This window comes from Adiantum capillus-veneris, chromosome 28 (genome assembly GCF_014529385.1).
Source record: "Adiantum capillus-veneris isolate H3 chromosome 28, ASM1452938v2, whole genome shotgun sequence".
Taxonomy (NCBI): domain Eukaryota; kingdom Viridiplantae; phylum Streptophyta; class Polypodiopsida; order Polypodiales; family Pteridaceae; genus Adiantum; species Adiantum capillus-veneris.
The window spans coordinates 102,492,413-102,513,588 of NC_140958.1; the positions used below are offsets into that span (position 1 = coordinate 102,492,413).

The window sequence follows — 21,176 nt, forward strand, 5'->3', positions numbered from 1 at the left end:
TTATATGACCCCCCAAAGTTACAAAATTAAAATGATGAAAATGAACAAACAAAAAATCAAAGTGCCACAATGTAAAATTTTAAGCTGGAAGAGAAATCCCTGCTTAAATTGGTACTTCATTCACGTGTATTGCCTATGGTACTAGAGCCCTAGAGGTTCCTAGTGTGGGCGCTTTTCGTTGAAAAGCAAAAAACCCAAGGCATACAAAATAAGCACACACATCATAATTGAATCAATGTGAAAAGACTTTGGGGGGTCAAAGAAAAAGTAATCAGTCAGTTGATGATTTCATGAGAAATTCCTTTTATGGTAGCTTAACTACAAGGTTTTCTAGATATAGCCTCTAGTCAGCCCTCGAACATGAATACTTGGATCTCGCGATTAAACAACTTAATTGACCACAGAAAATTAAGAAGCTTACCCATGGTATTAATATTCGATCTCTAGTGCCTTTCGACCGTCAAATTAGCGACCCCAGACTTGTTTAATTTTCTACCTTTACATCTGTTTATGCATTTGATTACATTGCAATTTAATGTTCATTGCTAACAAATTGTTTGGAATTCTTTGACCAATCAATTTTTCTACCTAAAACTGCATATGCTTTTTAAGAGAATGCAATTACTGTGGCAATGTTGTTTGATTTTGCAGTGACTTAAGAAGGCTAAGGACATTCATCTCAAATGCTCTTCCACCTCGACGAACCAGCTTCAACTCAATAGCTTCCGAGGACGGAATCTACATCAGGAAGGGGGGCATGTTAACCCTCACGGCACACGGACACCCTATCGCCTACGATGGACGTGTATTATGTATTTGGTAGAGTCAGGTACCGGGCTTGTCGGACCAATAGGGAAAGGTAGAGTGATGGCCGATGAGAGGCGCACTTTAACTTGGACATTCAAGGGATTAGTTGGTTAAGCATGGGCGCCCAAGTGTGAATGGGGTGAGCTCCTATAAAAGCCAACTAAACCTAATTTTTACTCATTCTCTCATTTGTGCAATAGAAGAGTGCTCTTGCTCCATCTCCATCTCCATCTTCTTCTTCTTCACCTCCTTGTGTGTGTGTGTGTGTGTGTGAGAGAGAGAGAGAGAGGGAGAGTGTGTGTGCGATCGAGCATTACGAAGGCACGACGGTGGCGAAGCGGTTGAGCGTGGCACGACTACAGCTTCTTCTTCATCGCGGCGAGGAATCCACCACGAAGGCGAGCGTAGAGCGGTGAGTGACACACCCTTTGCTCTCTTTGAGCTTGCTAGTTTAGGCTTGTTGTGTGCTTGGAGCCATTTGTGGCTCGCACACGGTGTATCGGCAAGTCCCTTGCTTTGACAGTGCGGCAAGGAGCGCACAGTAATGGGCTCTCTTCGCATGATGTCTTGTTTTATCATCCTATGCTTCTCTCTAAGGCGGAAGCAAATTTGCAATTAGGCTAGAGACGTCCCCCTCACACAATTGATATGGAACCCTACTGAGTGGTAGTGGCCCTCTAAATCGACTAATAGAGAGCTGGTATCCTCTATGATTATAGTGTTTGCATTGAACGAAGAATTCTTTAGATGCATTAGCATCCCCTCTCACCATCCTTACCAATCAAGGCATCGGTCATAATAGCAACTCTCCCATGATTCTCTCGTGTAGTTTTGGTCTTGCATTTGGGGCATCACATTCAACTGAATCATCAATTGCTATTTGTTGGCACTTAGGATGCATGTACCAGCCATGAACCAACATGCCAACATTACACCACATAGTAGTAGAAGAAACTTTGCCATTGGTATGCACAATTGATTTGGTGAGCAATGTGTTGTTTGCTTCTCAAAGAAAATATTCATGATGGGTGTGTGACCTGGGGGTGATTACATGGCTATAACAACTTTGTCTCTATATGTGGATAAATTTCAAAATTTATAGGTTGGATTGCACTCAATCTAGCTAGCATGTAAGGCACATATTGTTTGCTTGTGTACATTTGGGCACCGCTGGAACCTTAAAATATGAGGGCAATGAAAGCAAAAAAGTTCACTCAATCGTTTCTCTTTGCAAGAGTTTTGGGCATCATGCTAAAAGAAAGGGCGTGCTGCAAAATACACACACACACACACACACACACACACATACACACATGGAGCACACATGCACGTTCTTCTTTGAAAGATAAAACTGTATTCAACCATTCACATGCTTGCCCTTACCCATCTTTTATACTATAGTAGCCATTTGGCTTAGCTCCCACTCCCTTAAATGTGAGAGAGGGCATTGAGGCACTACATGGAGGAGAGTCTCTTTCTATATGCGAATTATATCCCTTAACTATTTGAGAGTGCGATCATCATACCCTATATGAGTGATCATATTTGGATCACATCAAACTTGCTTTACCCACATTTTAGCCCATACCATGGCCTACATACCTTTCTCTCCTAGCCACCTCATGGATTCGACTTGTTAGTGGCCACCCTTATATCCATAGTCTTCAAGCAATTTACATGTTGTACTTGGTCCCATAGGTCGATTTGACCTTTAAGGATAATCTCTCTCTCTCTCTCTCTCTCTCTCTCTCTCTCTCTCTCTCTCTCTCTCTCTCTCTCTCTCTCTCTCTCTCTCTCTCTCGCGTTAACATTTGAGGTTACTGTGATTGTTTCTATGATATTAAAATTTATGTCCCCGTCTCCTTGTATAAGTATGTGAGCATGCAAGCCCTTGAGTTCAAGAATCAACATTCATCGGCTAAAATTTTCAGGTCTCTTGTGATCTTCTTCTTCTTCTATTCTCTCTCTCTCTCTCTCTCTCTCTCTCTCTCTCTCTCTCTCTCTCTCTCTCTTCTAACTTGCTATGCAGCATGACGACTTGTTGTCAACAATGTTTGGATTGGATAAGGTTGGCCAAAACTTAATAGCTCAGAGTCGGGATTAGTCAGTGTCAAGATTAACGGGTCTCAAACCATGTCACTATGAAGAAATCTCTCTCTCTCTCTCTCTCTCTCTCTCTCTCTCTCTCTCTCTCTCTCTCTCTCTCTCTCTCTCTCTCTCTCTCTCTCTCTCTCTCTCTCTCTCTCTCTCTCTCTCTCTCTCTCTCTCTCTCAGGCTGCATGTCTAGTTTATAGTATTAAAATGAAGCATGTGAGAGGGCTAAGATCCTGGTCACGTGTAGCAACGAGTCTGCTTTCTGCCCGGGCAGGAGCCGGATCTTCTCTCTCTACCTATCTAATCGTGGTAGTTAAGAGCCTCGAAAGGGGCATAGCCTTTCACATGGTTGACTTAGTTGACTTTTGAGGCCCTCTTGGCTAGCAGGAACCTGCTCAAGATCCATCTCATCACTCAGTCAAATCAAGCATTTATCTTCGAAGCCACCGATTTTCTTGTCTTGCAAACAAAGCTGGAAGGCTATTTAGCCGTTCCAAAGTGACCAGGCTCTAAATGAAAGAAAAATGACATGGAGACAGTCCTACAATGGAGGCACATGCATGGAGGCAGCCCTACAATAAGAGACTGGAGTCATCATTTCTAGGGGGAGGCAAAGGGCTCACATTAGGTATGCAACACCAAGGAGGATTCAAATGAGTAAAGGATTGCTAACTCCAAGACCAAGGCCAATACCCCCAACAGGCAATGATTATCCTCCAATGCAATCACATCAGTGTTTTGGAAAAATAATTTTTCAAACATGCAAAATTGCTTTCCTTTAATTTTCCAAGAGGAAATTTTGAAAATTAGGTTTATTTTGCAGGTTTTAACACTATTTTTCTCTATTTTGGGGCATAATTTCTCCTTTTCCCCTTACCCTCAGCCGGTATTTTTTGAAATTAAAAATGGCATGATATTAAGCTGAGACACATTTTTCCCAAACACTGAATTGAAGACCTGCCTTGCACGAGCATTGCCGTGAGCACTGTAGCAACAGGCAATTCCACCTGTCCCCTTGCAGAACCCTTTTTTTCTTGCCTATGTCAAGAGTTTGAGATGTAAAAACTTGGGAAATCTAAAAATCTTGGATGTTCACGTTGGAGCTCTCAACATTGTAGCATCCGCTGACTTGCCAAAAAAGACGAAGAAAGTGTGGAGACGGATGTGGGACTCTCACTCTCTCTCTCTCTCTCTCTCTCTCTCTCTCTCTCTCTCTCTCTCTCTCTCTCTCTCTCTCTCTCTCTCTCTCTCTCTCTCTCTCTCTCTCTCTCTCTCTCTCTCTCTCTCTCTCTCGTGCTGTGGAGGGCCGCAGCTATGCAAAAATGGAGTCCGTTGGGATCAAGGGTGGCGGACAGACAACGGTAGAGGAGTAGGTGGCTCAGCAAGCGCTTGTGGCGAGTGGGACATGTACTGGATCCAAACTCTTGACCTCCTGGCCAGCAGAGGATTGAGGTTGTAGAAGGGTGTGGGGCTTTTGGCGGATCAGCTGTTGGCAGCCAAGGGTGTTGACAAAGGAGACTACATGAGCCTTGTTGCAACAACATCTGAGAAGTTGTACATGAAGTAAGTGGTGGGTTGTGTTCATGATTGAGTTTGGGGAAGGGGGGGGAGGGTATTCTCTGTCAAGCGCCAAAGCCAATCGATGGCACCCTCTCTCTCTCTTTCGAACAAAAATAGACACACACACACTCCTCAGCATGACTAAATGGGATTGGCCCTCTCTCTCTCTCTCTCTTACACACACACACACACATACACAAAGCTGCAGCAAATAACGAAGACGTCTCTATCTCTCTCTAAGACTTGCGACCCACACGACAATGCCGTAGAAAATGAAACATGATCTCTCTCTCTCTCTCTCTCTCTCTCTCTCTCTCTCTCTCTCTCTCTCTCTCTCTCTCTCTCTCTCTCTTTTATACACACACACGCACATGTGCATGTTTTGAAATGGACCAACTTATCGACGCGTGACATAACTCACTGCTCGGTATTTTTTTGAGCTGCAAAGTAGACTCACGCTTTACAAAACCAAAAGTAATCACCCTTCAAAATTGAAGGCTGGCTTGCTAAAACGTTTGCATAATATAAATATATATATAGTACTAAGTATTTTGACTTTTTGACATAACAAAGAAGTCAAAACTAAATCTTTTCATTTTCTACCATCATAGCACTTGCTAATTACCCTTCACTTTTACATTTCAAACCTACTGTTCACTTTTACATTTCAAACCAAAAACACCAAATGTTTCTTAAGGTTCTTGAAATGAAGGAGAGAGTGACACATGGATGCCCTCTCTTTCCTTGAACATTTTAAGCTCAATTATATACAGTACTAGTAAAACGGCTCCGCCTTCGGCGGGAGCATGCTCCTCTCACCTTCAAACCCCTTGCTCTCTCTCTCTCTCTCTCTCTCTCTCTCTTTGTGTGCATTGTTCCTCAGTCAATCCCTCAATCGCACGAAGCCTGCAACATTGCCTCAGACTGGTGATGGCGATTGAGGGAGTAGAGAGCTCGATGCTTCCCTTGAGCAGCATGCCGTGAAGCCTTGCTATCTCTCTCTCTCTCTCTCTCTCTCTCTCTCTCTCTCTCTCTCTCTCTCTCTCTCTCTCTCTCTCTCTCTCTCTCTCTCTCTCTCTTTGTGAAGGATCTCATGAACCCAACCAGTAGGCTAGAAGATCCTCAAAAACTTGCCATTTTGCTCAAGCACATAACGGTCGATAAAATCCTTGATGATGGCCTCTTGCTTCACTTTCTGGTTGTTCTTCACCTGCTTGATCGGTCTGTCTTGTATGGAAATCAAATCCTCTCCATGTATGCGCGTGCATCTTTTGACGCCATGCATCAAAAAGACACTCGCTCTTGGAGTTTTGTGATGAGTGCATTCACTCTCATTGCACCTCCCCCCCCCCCCCCCCCTCTCTCTCTCTCTTAACTTTCCCCTCTCCATCCCTAGCTCTCAAGTGATATTCCCCTGCCACATGAGAACCTAATGAAACCGCCATGGCATCTCTAGTGATCCACAGCTGAGATCTCTTTCTCTCTCTCTCTCTCTCTCTCTCTCTCTCTCTCTCTCTCTCTCTCTCTCTCTCTCTCTCTCTCTCTCTCTCTCTCTCTCCCCCCAACTGACTGGGAGTAGGAACCCGCTGGTCTTTTTTGGGCTCTGCATGCCTCCATCATCATATATATTCCACATTTTCCTTCTACACCTTACCATCTTTAGTTTCTACAAACTCCAGCACAGTTCTACAGTGCCGTCACGGATGCCTCTCTCCATCTCTCTCTCTCTCTCTCTCTCTCTCTCTCTCTCTCTCTCTCTCTCTCTCTCTCTCACACACACACACACACACACACACACACACACACACACACACACACACACACAACACATATGCAATGAGCACGAAACTTCACCTGGGGCAACTTTTGCCTGTCTCGCCTGGCAATGGTTAAGTTTTGGGGTGCTTGTCCCCGTGTAGGTGCAAGTGATCGGCTCAGCTGGTCACAATGTTTTTTGGGGATGCTGCTCCTCGTTGTAGCTTATGATCTGCTGCTCTCACCGAGCAGGCATGAGCGTGCGTGTAGGTGAGGCGATAGCGCTTCAGAGTCTAAGAGCGAGGCGGTGGGTTTCATACCGTCGCCCGCGTGAACCCAACCACAGTAGGCCAAAAAATCCTCAAAAACTTGCCATTTTTCTCAATCAGATTGCGGCCGATAAAAGCCTTGATGACATCCTCTAATTGCTTCACTTTCTGGCTGTTCTTCAGCAGCTTGATCGATCTGTCTTGTATGGAGATCGAATCCTCTCCATGTATGCGCGCGCTTCTTTTGACACTATGCATCAAAAAGACACTCGCTCTTGGCGTTTTGTGATGAGTGAATTGACTCAAGTTGCACCTCCCCCCCTCTCTCTCTCTCTTCCTCTCTCTCTCTCTCTCTCTCTCTCTCTCTCTCTCTCTCTCTCTCTCTCTCTCTCTCTCTCTCTCTCTCTCTCTCTCTCTCTCTCTCTCTCTCTCTCTCTCTCTCTCTCTCTCTCTCTCTCTCTCTCTCTTAGCTTTCCAATCTCCATCCCTAGCTCTCGAGTGATATTCCCCTGCCGCACGAGAATCTGATGAAACCGCCATGGCATCTCCAGATGGCATCTCCAGTGATCCACCACTCAGCTCTCTTTCTCTCTCTCTCTCTCTCTCTCTCTCTCTCTCTCTCTCTCTCTCTCTCTCTCTCTCTCTCTCTCTCTCTCTCTCTCTCTCTCTCTCTCTCTCTCTCTCTCTCTCTCTCTCTCTCTCTCTCCCTCCCCCCCCCCAATTGACTGCGCGCATGAACCAGCTGGTCCTTTTTGGGCTATGCATGCCTCCATGATCATATATATTCCACATTTTCCTTCTACACCTTACCATCTTTAGTTTCTACAAACTCCATCGCAGTTCTACAGTGCCGTCACGGATGCCTCTCTCTCTCTCTCTCTCTCTCTCTCTCTCTCTCTCTCTCTCACACACACACACACACACACACACACCACATATGCAATGAGCAACGAAGCTTCACCTGGGTCAACTGTTGGTCATCTCGCGTGGCAATGGTTAAGTTTTGGGGTGCTTGTCCCCGTGTAGGTAATAGTGATCGGCGCAGTCGGTCACAATGTTTTTTGGGGATGCTGCTCCTCGTAGGAGCTTATGATCTACTGCTCTCATCGAGCAGGCATGGGCGTGCGTGTAGGTGAGGCAATAGAGCTTCAGAGTCTGAGAGTGAGGCCGTGGGTTTAATACCGTCACCCGCGTGAGCCCTTGCTTTGACTACCATTTTGGTCAACGGGCAATAGTCCGCTAGGCATGACTGGAGACCGACTGGGGAGTGTTTGCCACGGGGGCAAGCACCCCAAAATCCAACCAACACCGTCTCGCCTTCTCGCTATCACCCGAGTGTGGTAGATTGGTTATGCTATCACCCTAAACCAAGTAGGCATGGGCGTGAGTTTAGGTGAGGCGGTAGAGCTTCAGAGTCTGAGAGCGAGGCAGTGGGTTTAATAGCGTCGCCCGCGTGAGCCCCTGCTTTGACTACCCTTTTGGTCAACGGGCAATAGTTTGCTAGGCATGACTGGAGACCGCGGCTGGGGCGTGTTTGCCACGGGGGCAAGCACCCTAAAATCCAACCAACACCGTCTTGCCTTCTTGCTATCACCCAAGTGTGGTAGATTGGTTATGCCATATCCCTCTTGAATAATTGGTCTTGAGTTCAACTCCTCGTCGGCTAGATTGTCTCTTAGGATAGTTCACTAGTACCGTAAAAATCTATTCTTCTATTCTTCTTCTTCCTCTCTCTCTCCTCTCTCTCTCTCTCACACACACACACCCATACACCCCCTCCCCCCCCCTCTCTCTCTCTCTCTCTCTCTCTCTTTGTAAAGGATCTCATGAACCCAACCAGTAGGCCAGAAGATCCTCAAAAACTTTCCATTTTGCTCAAGCAGATTGCGGCCGATAAAATCCTTGATGATGGCCTCTTGCTTCACTTTCTAGTTGTTCTTCACCTGCTTGATCGGTCTGTCTTGTATGGAAATCGAATCCTTTCCATGTATGCGCGTGCATCTTTCGACGCCATGCATCAAAAAGACACTCGCTCTTGGCGTTTTGTAATGAGTGCATTCACTCTCATTGCACCTCCCCCCCCCCCCCCCCCCTCTCTCTCTCTCTTAACTTTCCCATCTCCATCCCTAGCTCTCGAGTGATTCCCCTGCCGCATGACAACCTAATGAAACCGCCATGGCATCTCCAGTGATCCACCGCTCAGATCTCTCTCTCTCTCTCTCTCTCTCTCTCTCTCTCTCTCTCTCTCTCTCTCTCTCTCTCTCTCTCTCTCTCTCTCTCTCTCTCTCTCTCTCTCTCTCTCTCTCTCTCTCTCTCCCCCCAGCTGACTGGGTGTAGGAACCCGCTGGTCTTTTTTGGGCTCTGCATGCCTCCATCATCATATATATTCCACATTTTCCTTCTACACCTTAAACTTTGGTTTCTACAAACTTCAGCACAGTTCTACAGTGCCGTCACGGATGTCTCTCTCTCTCTCTCTCTCTCCCTCTCTCTCTCTCTCTCTCTCTCACACACACACACACACACACACACACACACACACACACACACACACACATATGCAATGAGCAACGAAGCCTCACCTGGGGCAACTGTTGGTTGTCTCGCCTGGCAATGGTTAAGTTTCCGGGTGCTTGTCCCCGTGTAGGTGCAAGTGATCGGCACAGCCGGTCACAATGTTTTTTGGGGACACTGCTCCTCGTTGGAGCTTATGATCTGCTGCTCTCACCGAGCAGGCATGAGCGTGCGTGTAGGTGAGGCGATAGAGCGTCAGAGTCTAAGAGCGAGGCGGTGGGTTTAATATCGTCGCCCGCGTGAACACAACCACAGTAGGCCAAAAGATCCTCAAAAACTTGTCATTTTGCTCAAGCAGATTGCGGCCAATAAAAGCCTTGATGAAATCCTCTAATTGCTTCACTTTCTGGCTGTTCTTCACCAGCTTGATTGGTCTGTCTTGTATGGAGATCGAATCCTCTCCATGTATGCGCGCGCATCTTTCGACACCATGCATCAAAAACACACTCGCTCTTGGCGTTTTGTGATGAGTGCATTCACTTAAGTTGCACCTCCCCCCCCCTCTCTCTCTCTCTCTCTCTCTCTCTCTCTCTCTCTCTCTCTCTCTCTCTCTTAGTTTTCCAATCTCCATCCCTAGCTCTCGAGTGATATTTCCCTGCCACATGAGAACCTGATGAAACCGCCATGGCATCTCCAGTGATCCACCGCTCAGCTCTCGCTCTCTCTCTCTCTCTCTCTCTCTCTCTCTCTCTCTCTCTCTCTCTCTCTCTCTCTCTCTCTCTCCCCCCCCCCCCCCCCCCCAATTGACTGGGCGCATGAACCCGCTCGTCCTTTTTGGGCTATGCATGCCTCCATGATCATATATATTCCACATTTTCCTTCTACACCTTACCATCTTTAGTTTCTACAAACTCCATCGCAGTTCTACAGTGCCGTCACGGATGCTCTCTCTCTCTCTCTCTCTCTCTCTCTCTCTCTCTCTCTCTCTCTCTCTCTCTCTCTCTCTCTCTCTCTCTCTCTCTCTCTCACACACACACACACACACACACACACACATACACGCCACATATGCAATGAGCAATGAAGCTTCACGTGGGGCAAACTATTGGTCGTCTCGCCTGGCAATGCTTAAGTTTCGGGGTGCTTGTCCCCGTGTAGGTGAAAGTGATCGGCACAACCGGTCACAATGTTTTTTGGGGATGCTGCTCCTCGTAAGAGCTTATGATCTGTTGCTCTCATTGAGCAAGCATGGGCGTGCGTGTAGGTGAGGCGGTAGAGCTTCAGAGTCTGAGAGTGAGCCCTTGCTTTGACTACCATTTTGGTCAACGGGAAATAGTCTGCTAGGCATGACTGGAGACCGAGTGGGCGTGTTTGCCACGGGGGCAAGCACCCCAAAATCCAACCAACATCGTCTTGCCTTCTTGCTATCACCCAAGTGTGGTAGATTGGTTATGCTATCAACCTAAACCGAGCAGGCATGGGCTTGCGTGTAGGTGAGGCAGTAGAGCTTCAGAGTCTGAGAGCGAGGCGGTGGGTTGAATAGTGTCGCCCGCGTGAGCCCCTACTTTGACTACCCTTTTGGTCAACGGGCAATAGTCTGCTAGGCATGACTGGAGACCGCGGCTGCGGCGTGTTTGCCACGGGGGCAAGCACCCTAAAATCCAATCAACACCGTCTCGCCTTCTTGCTATCACCCAAGTGCGGTAGATTGGTTATGCCATTTCCCTCTTGAATAATAGGTCTTGTGTTCAACTCCTCATCGGCTAGATTTTCTCTTACGATAGTTCACTACTACCTTAAAACTCTATTCTTCTATTCTTCTTCTTCCTCTCTCTCTCTCTCTCTCTTTGTTGACCGCTGGGTCAACAACACAACATAACTCAAGTTTCGTACCAAAGTCTTATCTTTTGCGAGTTATGAAATGCTACGGATTATGGCTATAAACGTCATTTGTAATGAGAAGTTATTCTAGTTTCAGAAGCCGGGGTGCAATGGCACTTCTAGATTGTAAATACAAAGCCATTTGAAGCTTTCAACCCCATTTTTGGTTAAACCTAAGGTAGCCTTAGTATATAAGGTACCTAGGTCATTTTGTAAAAGGACTTTTAATCATAATCAAAACTTAGCCCTGCCGTCTATTGTGTGTGAGAGAGAAAGAGAGTGAGTGTGAGCTTCATCCTCCCGCTACACCTCGCTCGCTTAACACATTGGAGATCCGACTGCACCATTGTTGTAGGCTCGAGGAGAGCTACGCGACAACGCGAAGCATTCCACGCGAGACAAAGCGCACACACCGACGCATCTACGAGCTATTTGTGGTCGTAGGTGTATCAAACAATGTCTGTTTTCTGCGTGCTAGTAGTCTATAGAATCGTGGCGACATAAGCTACGCATAGGTACTCATAAATTTTAGTTTCGAGAACTTTCAAATTTTGGCTCTGTCATCCTATGTGTTTTCCGCAGATGGGTTTAGAGCGAGGGTTTTGAGTGTAGAAGCTTAGGGACAGGTGTATCCTAGTGAGGGGATGGTGTTCCTTAATTTTCGTACGAATCTGGCATGATTAGGCGAGTTACCTTTAGTATGTGTGTATGTGGCTAGGTGGTGTAGTTGAGAGCAGTGTGGTTCTTGATTGTGGTTTAGTTGGCCTTCCAGAGTGTTGTATGTGTAGGATAGTCTCATCGTGACAAGCTTACGAGATTTTCTCTGTGTACCTATCGTGTCATCTGTGTCCTCGATTGACATTATGTTGATCTAGGTAGTGTTTGCATGCACTTCATGGCTGTGTGAGTAGCTTCCCGTCCAACATTGGCGCCGTTGCCAGGGACACAAGGACCTAAGTAGGTTTCCTACTAACACTCGTGTGATGGTTGCTTGATTTAGTTTCGGCTAAAGAAAGCATTTTTCTTAAGTGGATCCAGAAGAGGATATTCCGTGATCAAGTGGATAGCCAGGAAGCGTGTGTCTTGCCGAGGGTCTGCGACTAGATAGGTTTAGTTAAGATCTGTGGATTAGAGTAGTTGTTGGTGGTTGAGTGATTTGTGAGGTGATAAAAGCATTTACTAGTCTGTGTGTGGCACTGAAGCGTTTTTCTACGCATAGATGCAAAACCCCATATGATTTGTAGGAGTAGCTTTAGGTAAGTGATCCGATTCTGATCTAGAGCTATTCATCACTGAATTATTTGCTAAAGTGCTTGATTGCATTTGAAATCACGGAAAAGTGTACTTTTGAGGGTAAAAATGCATTAAACAAGCTTTTGTGGATATTTTTGTATGACTGACTGATGTTGTGCATATAAAACAACATATGCAAGGGTTCTGTGAAGAAAACCTGCAATTCTGTAAACATAGACATCCTACGCGTACGATGTCTCAAGGGGGTTCTGGAGACCAAATTTGAAAATTCTAATTGCACCAGTGGGTTCAGAGGGTAGGTTTTACACTAGTAACATATTGACTTGGGCGTTTTTTCCTATTTTTGTTGACCAAAAGCCAAAAGGCGGAGTCAGAAAACGAAAAATTTCAGCAAAGGCTTAATTGAGTGATTTTTGCATGTTTTTGCAATTGTAAAGCATACTTGCACTTTCTGAGAGCATAAGGAAGCATCAGGGACACTTTAGTCTCAAAAATTCAGCAGTAGACATCCTGCGCGTAGGATGTCTACAGGGTGATTTGGGCATTTTTTTAAATTTTGAGGTTACCAGTGTGTTTAGAAGGTAGGTTTTACCCTATTTTCACCTGGAAAGTGGAAATTTGACCATATCTTGACAGGATAAGGCATTGCCAGACATCCTACCCAAAATGTGCCAAGGCATTATTCCAAGACCAAAACCATAGGATGGCTGCAGGAGCATGATCTGCATGATATATTGAGTGACTGAGAGAGTTTTCATCTCATTTGGGGGAGAAACGAGGGTCCTAAGCAGACTTTAGCACTTTTGACTGAAAAAGACTAGAACAGCTAAAATTGGGGTCTTTGGAAATCCAAACCAAAATCTAAGCATAGCATTGGGTTGTTGACATCAAGGGGAAGCTGTGGGAGAAGTCTGGGGTCAAACAGGCCAAAAAGACATCCTACGTGTAGGATGTCTCCAGCTTGATTTAGGACTCCAAACCAACTTATGAGCACACCACAGTGATCAGCACCTTAAGGAGAGTCTATGTTTCAAATTTGGGGCAATTCTGAGCAGTTAGACATCCTACGCGTAGGATGTCTAAGGCATGATTTAGAGGCCAAATTCAAAATGTGGACATAGCAGGGTGTTGTATAGCCTTAGGCAAGCCTCTTAGTCAAATTTGGTCCAATTTGGAGTTGATTTGACTTAGGAACTCATCAAAACAGACATCAGGCTTTTGGAACAGATTCTTGATCATTTGACCAACCTATAGGTATCAGAATCAAAAAATAAAAATAGCTGTGAGTTTAGCACATCAAGGAGAAGCTGGGGTGAAAATTTCAAGACATTCTGAGAAAAAACACATCCTACGCGTAGGATGTCTCAAGGTGACTTTTGACATCCAAACTCAAATCTGAGCATACCATTGTGTTGCTGGACTTAAGGGGAGTCTCTGGACCAAATTTTGTTAAATTCTGAGCATATAGACATACTACGCGTAGGATGTCTCTAGGCCAGTTTTAGGGTCCAACTGTACTTTTGACCATACAGGAGTGTTCACAGTGTCACAAAGATCCCAAATATTTTTTCAAAATTGAATTTGGACTCATTTTGACCAGTCCAAACTGCATTTCACTGTTTTGGCCATAACTTTCACAAACGGTATCGGATCGGAAAAGTTTTTATATCAAAACATAGCCTGAGAGCGGCAACCATTTAGTTCAAGTTTGAAAAAAACATTGTTTGAGGCCTCAAAATTCATCCGGAAGTTAGGAGTGTCTAAAAGCAAAAATTTACGAGAATTGTGACGAAACGGTTGCGCTTTTGGACATAGTTTCGACTTTTCCCTAACCAAAGCACTTGAACATAGTGGACTAAGTCTACTTGAACCAAGCAAAAGCTCTTAAGCCTAGAAATCATGTCTACCCTAGATTCAAACGCAGCTTACACAAGCTTGGAGAGCCCAATGATAGAGGAATATCCTCCCACAATGGATCTCCAAACTTGCGATTGATAAAGACCCATCTTGTTGAGAGAGTTTGGATGATTGGTCATGAGAGCGAAGGACTATATAGATACATTGACGACAATGAGGTCAATCTTTATAGGTTCTCAGATCCATACCTAGAGGAGATAACGGATTACAAGCTCTTATATGTCTACACATACGGAGTCGATTGTCAATGGAGATCTATAGTTGTCGATAAGTATGGACGAGAATACAGAGTTGTAGAAAGAACAAATCCACATATTGTACTAGAAAGAGGTGGATATTTTGTCAATCAAGGACCACAAATGCCTCCACCAAACACGAGAATTCCTATAGGAATTCCAAGAAGAGAGCCACCAGGATTCCCTTCAAGAGCGATAACGAGAGAAGGATTGGGAGAGTCTCTGGTTAGACTTGTAGACAATCGACGAGTTAGACCATCCCAAGTCCAAAAATGGGTAAACAGAAAATACTCCGGAGATGAAGATCCGAGAGATCACGTAGCGGCTTTTAGAAGAGTGATTAGAGCAGAGGAAGTTTCAGATTTTGCAACACAGTTTGCAGGATTTGGATTAACTCTAGAAGATGATGCAGCTACTTGGTTCAACTCGGTAGAAATATGGGATTTTGAGACCCTAGATGAGTTGTTTGAGGAGTTTATTGAAGAATTCTCGCCAAAAGGCATTGCTCACAACACGGTCTCGCAAATCCATAGATTCAAACAGAAAGAGGATGAATCAGTACGCAAAGCATCATTACGACTCAAGAGATATGTTAAGCTCTATCCGAGAGTGGAATTACCTACGCAAGCACGACTGATGCTGATCTTTATCCAGGGAATGAGACATGCGGGCCTTCAGAAGGATCTGCATATGATAAGGAGGATGATGCTAAACGAGTTGATCAAAGAAGCTCTTTATCTAGTGGATAATTGTGAGGCATACAAAGAAAAGGACTTAAAGAGTGAAGGAGATGACACATCCTCTCAGCACAATGTTTCACAGATAAGTGAGTCCATTGCCAAGCCAACGGCACCTATTGATCAAGAAAAACTTATCGACGACTTGGTCAAGAGGTTGATTCCTCTTGTAAGGTCTGATTCGGGAGAGCCGAAGTGGTGTGAAATTGAGAGAAAATGGACGAACCATACGGGGAAAGAGTGCTATTATAGCATGGAAAATGCTAGGGAGAGGTATGTACAACCTGTTCCAGAAGCACCTACTCCACCTAGATACATTATGGGGAATGCGCCAGGACCAATAGGAGTTTTAAGGCCACAGCTTGTCTTAGGACAACAACCTCCGCTGCCAGGTGCTAGAATGCAGGTAGACATGAGATACATGCCAATGATGAAAGCATCAAATAAACCAACGCCAGTACTAGCTACAATGTGGTATAGCAACCAAAGTGAGTACTACCCTTCGGAGCAACAAAATGTGAGAGAAACACATGGAGTGGTGAGGCCGGTACAACCTCCACCTCTTGGGTTTCAGTCGAAAGAAAGAAAGTATGAAATGGAAGAAAGGACATTGAGATTCATTGCAAATAACGGCTTATCTAGGTCAAAGCTTGCTTATAGCCAAGAGGAAATGCTAAAAGAATCTCCTCAACCACAGACAAATTGTCACAAAAGTCATGACAACCACTTGGTCAAACAATGTCCTCATACAGAGATCACTGAAGTAAATGCCTATTTTCTTGAGTGTGGTATCACTCACTTGATCCCCGATTGCCCGAAAAAACCAAACCAAATCAGGAAAATCACGCCAAATGTATCAGGGATTGTTCAGCTCCCTAGTAGCTCAAAAAATGAAAATGTTGTACCAGTTCAAGTGGTTACGAGAGCACAAGCCCAAAAGAAAGCTGTTGAGAATCCAGAGACAAAGAACACGGAAGGTGACATGAGTCCAGAGACAGATGATGGACCAAAGACAGACTCACCTAGTCAGAAAACCAAGAGCAAACGAAATAGTTGGAAAGCTAGAAAGACTAAGATGAAAGCACGAAGGGAACGAGAGCAAAAATCCCTAGCTGAGAAGCTTACCGAAGCTGAGGAGAAGATAAAACAACATGAGGAAAAGGAGGCACCTTCTCTTACACAAATGGTTAAACCTCTAGAAGAACCATCCACGGATGAGAAACCGAGAAGTACTAGTTCATGAGGATCTGTGTTGGCAGAGAAGGTTAATGAGACATTAGATGCCCTCTTGAAAGCCTATGATGTGAGGCTCAAAAACAACCAAACCCAAGAACATAGGTGGATGACATATCCCTATACGGAACTAGAAAAGCAAAGGTTTGAAATGTGCCATAAAATGATTCAAACAGCCCAGGCTTTACTAGAACCACCAGGTGCAAAACCTGAGGATGTGATCCATGTCATGCCTACACAAGTAATTCCACCAAACCAGGAACTAAAAGAGCCAGATTCCAGTCATGAGCACAGACCAAAACTCAAAGACCCAACATTAGAACCAAGGATAGTACTGAATACCACGGATAACTCTTCGAAGGGATTTCACCAAGCTATACCTGAGGATTGGAAAGAGATAGATGGTCTTGACAAATTGTGGAAACAAGTCAGAGAGGCCAATGAAGCCGATGACCTAAGAAGACAAGTAGACAAGACTGGTGATGAACGAGGAGTGTTTCTACCACCAATAGAGGAGTTTGAGACTGGATCTCAAATGAATCTAGACGTGCAATCGTGTTGGGGCGACAAAGGATCTGTACAATCTATGGATAGTCAACCCCATTCACTAAGAACACTACCGTCCTACATGGGAGAGTACGAGACCAAAGTCAGATGTGGTTTCAGTCCCATCAAAGAGACTGTCTCCCAACAAGGCCATCAATTCAAAGGGGCTAGTAGATATTCTATCTACCCCAGTCACCTGTACAATAATGTTAGCCGAGTTGCTCAGAATAAGACCAAACATGTGGGCTAATGTGGGTAAATGTCTAGAGAAATTTGGTGTAAAAACCCCAATGACTCAAATCGATGAAGGCATCAAAGAGCTTGAAATGCCTCAACTAAATACTAGGCCAGTGCCATTAAACAAGGTAGGCGAGTATTACGAGGGGGAATATGGAAACACCACCCTTCCTGTGGAATTCAATGGTGTACAAACCATGGAAATCCTTGACAGTGGAGTTGGTGTGGCCATTGCAACCAAAGAGGTTTGGAAAAAATGGGAAAAACCTGCCTTGAGATCCACACAAATGACCCTGTAGCTTGCAGACGGACACAAGGAAAATCCCCTAGGACTGCTAGAAAAAGTAATTGTTACTTCTTGTGGCATTGAATATGAACACACTTTTGCTGTTGTTGACTTTGGCAAGAAGAACAACTATGAAATCATTCTGGGAAGACCATTCATGCGACAATTGAAAATGGTCCAAGATTGAGGTTATGACCATATATACCTGAGACATATGGAAACCATAACAAAGATAAACTTGAGGGACCATAGCTACAGGGATGTGACGAGAACACCGGTTGAGGAGTTTGATTCTGCCACAGTAGTAGGATCAGAACTTCCAGCTTGGTTAGGGAAGCCTAAAGAACTGTGGATGTGTGGAGCTTCACAATGTGGTAGCTTGAAACGTGAGGAATGTATCCTAGAGCGTGTTATAGAGGATATGGACTATATCCCAGAACCATTTCCTGAAGAATAGTTAGAGCCTTTTGGATGGGAACACATCTTGGCTACTCTGGACGTGTGCGCCGTGGAGGATGCTCCCACAACAAAGTTTTGTGATGAAAATGGCTATGATGTCGTTCCTTATTTTGCAGTGAGTGTAATCCAGAAAAACGAAGAAATCCAGACATCAACAAGCTCTCGAAATCAGGAACAAACAAAGAAATGTGGAGAATCAAAAGATGAAGAAGACGACGAGTTCTATGACTCTGTAGAACACTTCGAGCTTCAAGAAGATCAACGACCCTGGAATCAATGTCATCGCTACACGAATAAAGTGCATCAAAAGTGGATTCCAAAGTCCTCCATGAAGACACAGCCACCACAAGCATCCTCATACATGGCTCCTAATAAGGAGGCAAAGACTCAGCTGGGAGGAAGACGACCAGAGCAACGAGCTACCAATGCTCTAATCAATGGGCTAGAAAAGTTCTCCAAGAAACTACCACCCACGAGCAAACAGACAGTAACTTTCCACTACCACCCAAAAAATTAAGGGAAAGTACAAGAAGTCAACCTTGCTGAGGATAGTAGCGATAGTGATGAATCTTACGACATCCCCTATCATCAACTCAGGCCATCACTCTCAACAACCCCTTGCTTGAATTCTTACAATTCTTTCTATGATTGGAGTACAGTTAGAAGAGAGCAAGTCGCTTCAATCAAGCAACGATACAGGAGCTTCAAAGACCATTACATTGCTTAGAATAGGAAGCCTCGCCAACAAATGCCAATAAGCAAATTGCTTATACCCACATCTTGCACAACATAAATCTTTTTCATGCATTGACTGTGTATGCATAATAGGGATACATTACAAGGCCTGCATAGGCACAACTTTTAATTGCCCAAGCACAACACATACCCTTTGCGATACCCTGTCGTAAAGGATGACTCCAAATAGGAAGGGGGGAGGCATTCTGAATGCGGACCTAACATTATGACTATTAGAGGGCAATGTTTTGTGAGGTGCATTGAATTTTTGCATTTTATTGTGATAATTTTTTGACGAAATTTAGAGTATATGCCCTCATAGTAGTGTTACAAAGGAGTATGGGGACAAAATCCATATATGAGCCCCTAGGGACATGTGTATAGTGTACATAGCATTTAGATTTCTATTTGAATTATTTTTCTTTTGTTTAGTTGTTTTAAGATTTTCTTTGTTTATTATTAAGAAAAAAATAAAAAAATCCATAATCCACATGAAGAAAAGACTGACGAGAGGCCTGAGCACTACAAAGAGAAGAAGGTACAGGGAAACGATGAAACTTCACGAAGTATGTCTCAGCAGCCACTACAACAGCCGAAGAACTTGTCACAAGCAGTGTCAACATGCAACCGACAAGTCATACAAGTCAGAGTCGAGTAGCTACGCCACAAAATGAGCGAGGTGTTAGTCCCAAAGCTTCAAGTAATATTCTCTATGGTCTAAGCGTCTTAGCTATTCTAGGTACTGCTCAAGCTGGAAGAGTTGAGCATATTTACGTTGTGTCGCTCATGCTGGTATAGGTGAGCAAAAGAGTCGAAGTCTAAGTACTTAAGTCTGGTGAAGTGAAGGAGAAGGCACTCACATACTGAGCACAGTGAGATACGAGTGGAGAAACTTCTACATCGAAAACCCTTCTTGGAATGGTGGAAGCTATTGAGACATCTTTTGATGTCACATGTGCTACATTTATTCCTCGAAGCACCCATCATCTCCTTCTTTCACATTGCATGCTTTTGTTGACAAATTTCTCGTATGCATATAGAGTGTCCCATAATTGGCACTTGCATCAGGCACTCTTTCCGTGTTTTACCCAAGCACTCACCTTTCATGAACATGTACTTCACGTTCAACTGCTCAACTCCAATAAGAGCATATACCAAAGGCATTTTTTTCCCACCGGGATTTTCCCTTTGGTCATCCAAGTTTTAGACCCTAATCTAAAGACACATATCACCATCCTCTTGTACATATTCCTTCTACATCAACAATAAGAAAATGCTACTCAAATCAATTGACAAATGAATTGGAGCACCAATTTCAGACCATAGCATACTTCTCCTCAATGGCGAGTCAAAGAATGGCCTACAATGACAAAGTTGCAGACAACACTAACAACATGATTGCACAGGAACAAAGAAGTCCCCAATGAAGAAGAGCAGACATAAAAGTAATCAGAGGATCTCAAAAGCTTGTCCTTAATGCGCATCGAATGCTCGGTAGGGTTTTGAACCTCAAATTAGAATAATTAAGTCATGGATTCAGCTTGACAGACAGACTTTGCATTGGAGTGCAACTTGGCCTAAAGAAGTTATGGGTTTATCCATACAATTTCTACAAAATCCTTACAAAGTTGTCATTAGCTCACAAGATCAGAAAGCCAATCACTCAATTCTACAGATTGTAGAAGTTGTTTCTGAGAATCACAAATACTCCGAATTGACAGATTTGTTGGAGCAAATGATGGATGGAGCTTTCTCTATCCATGATGATAAGAGTCAAGCTCAACGACATTGGGTTCTTTTTGAATTTAGATCTGGCAGTAGACCTATAATGACAGAAACAGATGTTGCAGCTCGGAGCGTGGATGTGAAAGACATAAAGTTCATCATCAATTATGATTTTCCTCAATCATGTGAAGACTATGTACATCGGATTGGACGAACAAGACAAGCTACTGCAAAGGCTTTAGTCTATACTTTCTTTCCAACAACAAAACGACAACAAAGACCACATCGCCATCGACAATCAGGTCATGTCGGGGACGACATGAACACGGAAGGGGGGAATGTTGACCGCTGGGTCAACAACACAACATAACTCAAGTTTCGTACCAAAGTTTTATCTTTTGCGAGTTATGAAATGCTGCGGATTATGGCTATAAAAGTCATTTGTAATGAGTAGATATTCTAGTTTCAGAAGCCGGGGTGCAATGGCACTTCCAGATTGTAAATACAAAGCCATTTGACCCTTTCAACCCCATTTTTGGTTAAACCTAAGGTAACCTTAGTATATAAGGTACCTAGGTCATTTTGTAAAAGGACTTTTAATCATAATCAAAACTTAGCGCTGCCGTCTACTGTGTGTGAGAGAGAAAGAGAGTGAGTGTGAGCTTCATCCTCCCGCTACGCCCGGATCTCTCAACACATTGGAGATCCGACTGCACCATTGCTGTAGGCTCGAGGAGAGCTACGCGACAACGCCAAGCATTCCACGCAAGACGAAGCGCACACGCCGACGCATCTACGAGCTATTTGTGGCCGTAAGTGTATCAAACGATGTCTGTTTTCTGCGTGCTAGTAGTCTATAGAATCGTGGCAAAATAAGCTACGCATAGGTACTCATAAATTTCACTTTCGAGCACTTTCAAATTTTGGCTCT

General features: G+C 44.3%; 1 pseudogene; it reads right to left on the bottom strand.

The window, feature by feature from the left end:
• The window catches only part of LOC147420997 (uncharacterized), a 36,314-nt pseudogene that overhangs the window by 8,387 nt on the left and 6,751 nt on the right, over positions 1-21,176 (bottom strand).